Source organism: Perognathus longimembris, chromosome 7 (assembly GCF_023159225.1).
Source record: "Perognathus longimembris pacificus isolate PPM17 chromosome 7, ASM2315922v1, whole genome shotgun sequence".
Taxonomy (NCBI): Eukaryota; Metazoa; Chordata; class Mammalia; order Rodentia; family Heteromyidae; genus Perognathus; species Perognathus longimembris.
In genome coordinates this window covers 3,958,740-3,964,109 of record NC_063167.1, presented here as the reverse complement: position 1 = coordinate 3,964,109, position 5,370 = coordinate 3,958,740, and positions in this window count along the sequence as shown.

The window sequence follows — 5,370 nt, the reverse complement described above, 5'->3', positions numbered from 1 at the left end:
AATGCCTGTACGATGCAAATGAAGATTGAAACTGGTGTTTCCTTTGATGTGTGTGACTAAATGCTCAACCGGGATATTTTCTTTTCAATCCTCCAGTGGCTAAAACCTGTTGGCTCTTTCTGCCTCCTCACTGGCAAATTGAAGTCATTCCTGCACCGGAGGCAAGAGGCTGGGTCCCGCCGTGGATGAATGGTTTTCTCTGGGAAGGATTTCCTTTCTTGTGTTTTCAATGATGGTTCAAGTTCTGAAGGGAATTACAAAGCGTGGGGGACTCACAGGGACTCTTCTAGCTCTTGCTGGCACTGGGTAGTGTCTACAGCCTGGAGAGCTGGTGAGAGGAACAGCTGAATGAGAGAAGCCCACCCCAGTGCCCTCCAGAGGAGCAGCTGAATGAATGAGAGAAGCCCACCCCAGGGCCCGCTGACGGTTCAATCTCACCCTTCACCCTCCCTGCCAAGACGGGAGATGACAGCAACAGTGCGAGAAGAATCCGAGCTTTTCTCTGCATCGGGGAAGCCTCTGCAAACACACATGCAAAGAAATCAGTACTGCACCTCCAAATTGGCTATGCTGGGCATTCCGAACCTCGGTGGTGGCGAGAGGAAGCCTGGCTCCCGTCCGCCTCAGTGGCTGCTCCTTGCATGCCCGCATTCTGCCAGGCACTCCTTGAAGGGTTGCTGATGGTTGAACGCAATAGAAACAAAACATTTGGAGCCACCTCTATAAAATCCTGATTTGGACCATTAATTTATCTTTAGTGTATCTTCTCTCGCCTTTTTTTTCTTTTAATCCTGCAGAATCTCACTTGATGATGAAGTTGAAGACAGGGCCGGTCGTTTTGGAAGTGGGATATTAGATAGACTACTAGATCATATGAAATAATGTTCCTCCATGACAAAGGAATGTTGTTGGCCACTGCTCTATGCCTGTCTAGACGGGACGGGCACATGGCAGTCTTCAATAAGGAATGGAATGAATGAATGAATGAATGAATGAATGCCAGCCCAGCTCTATCCAAAGGAACTGGATTGCTATAGGAGCAGGAAATTCGTGTCAAAGAGAATCAGAGCTAGCCCTGGGATGGATACTATATCCATTTGCTCTGGCTGCCCTATACAATATACAGACAGGGAGACTTAACAGGAATCTGTCTTCCCATAGTCCTGAGGGCTGGGGTTCCAATGCTACAGCAAGGTTTGGCTTCTCTTGTGACTCTCCTTGACTGGCAGATGGACACGCCACCTCTGGCTGTGGTCTTAACACTGCACGGGCATCCATGGTTTCTTAACCTTTCTTTTCTCTGGAACTACAATTTGAACTCAAGGCATTATGCTTGCTGGGCACATAGATACTCTACTAATTGAGCCATGCCCCTGTCCTCTTCGCTTTATTTATTTATTTATTTTTGGCCAGTCCTGGGACCTGGGCTCAGGGCCTGAGCACTGTCTCTGGCTTCTTTTTGCTCAAGGCTAGCACTCTGCCACTTGAGCCACAGCGCCCCTTCTGGCCATTTCCTGTATATGTGGTGCTGGGGAATTGAACCCAGGGCCTCATGTATACGAGGCAAGCACTCTTGCCACTAGGCCATATCCCCAGCCCCTCGCTTTATTATTTGAGTAGGGTTTTTTGCCCTGGAGTCTGGACCACGATCCTCCTATTTCTGATCCCTGCCTGTATGGGATGACAGGCACATGACACTACCCTCAGCTCTTTGGTAGAGATGGAGTCCTGATAACATTTCGCCTAGACGGCCTCTAACCCCAGTCCTCCTGCTGAACAGGAATTCCAGGAGTGAGCCACCAAAAGCAGTCTTCTCATCCTCTTCTCTTTGGAACACCGGTCCGATAGGATTAGAGCCCAACCTAACAGCGGCCTTCTGCCCTGTCCATTCTCTCTCTTCAACCCTGTTCTCAAGTAAGATCTTGTTCCAAGATACTGGAGGTCAGAGCACTGCATGAACCTCAGGGAGACGTGGCTCAGCCCATCACAGGCGTGGAATGATCTCACTAAAATCCAGTCATTTGCTGTGTTTTGAAACGAAACGGCACTGGTGTCATTTCCCACTGGGTGAGGAAAGGCCCGGCTGGCCAGGTCTTCGCCTACACTGGCAAAACAGGAAAACAATGCCCTTCGAGTAAACCCTGCTGCCATCTGTCTTGTTCTTTTTCTCAGATGTGGGGCTTGAACTCAGAGACTGGGCGCTGTCCCTGGGCTCTTTTGCCTCAAGGCTACCTCTCTACCACTTTGAGCCACAGCTCCACTCCCAACTTTTGGTGGTTAATTGGAGATAAGACATTCACAGATTTCCCTGCCTAGGCTGGCTTCAAATTATCATCTTCAAATCTCAGCCTCCTGAGTAGCTAGGATTACAGGCATGAGACAGCAGCCCCTCGCTGTGTGTGTGTGTGTGTGTGTGTGTGTGTGTGTGTGTGTGTGTGTGTGTGGTGGTGGTATTAGGGTTTGAACTCAGGCCCCTGTGCCTCCCAGGAAGGTCCTCTACTGCTGAGCCATACCTCCAGCCTATTAAAAAAGATTTTTAGATAGAGCCTTGCTTCCTTCCCCAGTGCCTGCCTGTATCCAAATCTGCCTGTTTTAGGCTTCCCTTTATAGCTGGGATGACAAGAATGGACCACCATGCTCGATTCTTCCACTGAGATGGAATCTGAATTTTTTGCCCAGGCTGGCCTAGAACCATGATCCTCTCGATCTCAGACTCCTAAGCAATTCAGATGACAAGTGTGAGCCACCAGCACCTGGCTACCATTGATCTTTTAAGAATGAAGTTTCTACCTACTTTGCACATGTAGATGGTCATGGCATAATTGAGTTTGTATCTTCACAGGTATGTGACAAATTACCAGGGCAGAACAGGCGTGTCAGGTGCCCCCTGGCTTGTATCCTCACCATCAGTGTCACCTAGGGGAGGTCACTCAGTGTCACAGAACATCCAGGCACTTCTTCATGACATGGAGCTAGTAATTCCCTTCCTCCAGATGTCACTGCCATAATCCCACAGGTTGTCTGTCTGCCCCTCCTAACTGGAGGCCCATTGTCTGCAAAGGGCACAAGTGTGAGGATAAGAAAGCACATTTGCGGGGGCTGGGAACATGGCCTAGTGGCAAGAATGTTTGCCTCCTATACATGAAGCCCTAGCACCTCAGCACCACATATATAGAAAATGGCCAGAAGCGGCGCTGTGGCTCAGGTGGCAGAGTGCTAGCCTTGAGCAAAAAAGAAGTCAGGGACAGTGCTCAGGCCCTGAGTCCAAGGCCCAGGACTGGCAAAAAAAAAAAAAAAAAAACACACACACACACACATCTGCATCTGCATGGAATCTGAGGATAAGAAAGCTTATCGAGTCGTTTTGTTGTGTTGTCACCAGTACCAGAGTTTGATCTCAGACCCTCGTGTTTGCACACTTTGATCACATGGCTGGCAGTCTACCACATGAGTAATGCCTCTAGCCCAGCTTTTTGCTGGTTAATTAGAAATAGTCTTAGGACATTTCTGCGTGGTCGGGCTTTGGACCACAATCCTCCAGGTCTCAGCCTCCTGAGTAGCTAGGATTATAGATGTGAAGCCCCAAGAGCCTGGCTTTGAGTATCTATTTTTAGAAATTATTTTGATATGAAAGTCGGCACAAACGCATTTGAAGGCAGAATGAAAAGTTGGCATGACCTGCAAATAAAATGGAAGAACTGAAATAACTGACGTCCTTTCGACAGTCTTCGTGTCTCTGCCATGCCTGTGCACGTGACGGTGGGTGGGTCTGCTCCCAGTGGGGACTGATAGGGACCCATCGCAGGGACATGACAATGCGAGACCCTCCAGGCGCAGAACAAGGTGCTAGCATCTGTTTTTAAAAAGCAAAGGAACCTCTGATCCCAGCTCTCAGAAGGCGGAGGCAGGACCATCATGAGTTCAAGGCTAGCCAGGACTACACTGTAAGAGCCTGTTGCAAAACAAGCAAATGAAATGGAGTGAGGGCAGGGTGTGTTTGTACATGGCTGTGAATGTAGATCACACTTGGGAGTGACACATAAGCAACTCTAACATGACTGAACCTGGGAACTGAACCTGGGACCTTCAGCGTGCTAGACAAATGCTCAACCGCTGAGTTATGTCCATAGCCTTGAACTCTCTCTGTAGCACAAGGTGGCTTTGAACTTGTGATCTCCCCACCTCTGCCCTCCAAGTACTGAGTTGTCGAGCATGGGCCACCACACTTAGCTTAGAGTTCTTCTTGGCTTTTTTAACGTGCATGCACTACACATTAGTCTTGCCTTTAAAATTAATTACCATTATTCAAATGAAGATAATTACTTGAAAAAATAAGATGAGGAAAACACCAAATATTGGCTAATATGAAACATTTTGAGTAACAACACCTAGTAATTGAGGAACAGGGCGGGTGTTGGTGGCTCGCTCCCTTAGTCCTTATCCAGGAGGCTGAGACTGGAGGACCACAGCTGGAAGCCATCCCAGCCCGGAAAGTAGATGAGACTCCTCTCCAAGTAACCTCCAAAAACCCAGAAACAGGTCTGTGGCTCAAGTGGTAGACTGCCAGCCTTGAGTGAGAAAGTTCAAGGACAGTGTCCAGGCCCTAACTTCAAGCCCCAGTACCGGCACACAAACAAAACACTGAGTAACGATGAAATCAAAAGGCGAAATTTCCTCTCTCCTTTAGCATCTGAGCGTTATTTCTCAGGGCTGAGGGCAGGGGTCAGTAGTATAGTACTTGCCTAGCAAGTTCAAGTCCCTGAGTTCAAATCCCAGTACCAGCAAAGAATGAAAAGTGTTTCTCTACCCTTCCCCCATACACACACACATGCAAAGGAAGAATTAAGCTGTACACCCTATGAAATTCTCCCTAAAAATAGACTGAATCATAAAAATGTAGCTCTAAGCCAGGCACAAGTGGTTCACGCCTGTAAGCCTAGCTACTCAGGAGACTGAGATCTAAGGATCTCAGCCCAGGGCAGGAAAGTCTGTGAGACTCTTATCTCCAATAAACTACCAAAAAGCCGTAAGTGGAGCTGTGGCTTAAGTAGCCTTGAGTGCAAAAGCTGATGGCCAGCAGCCAGGCCCAGAGTTCAATCCCCAAGACCGGCATGCATGCACGTACGCGCGCACGCACACACACACACACACACTCAAAGTTGCACTTATTTCTCTAGTCGATGCCCACACCACAAACATACGCATCGTAAATGCTAACACGGTGTGGTCCTGAGTGCTCACGCAGTCCATCGTTCATCTATCCCATCCATCATTCCACCCATCTATTCCATCCATCATTCATCTATTAGACAGTCACTAATTAGATGCAGACTCTCATCTATGCCCTGTACTAAGGCCTGTTGGCACAGA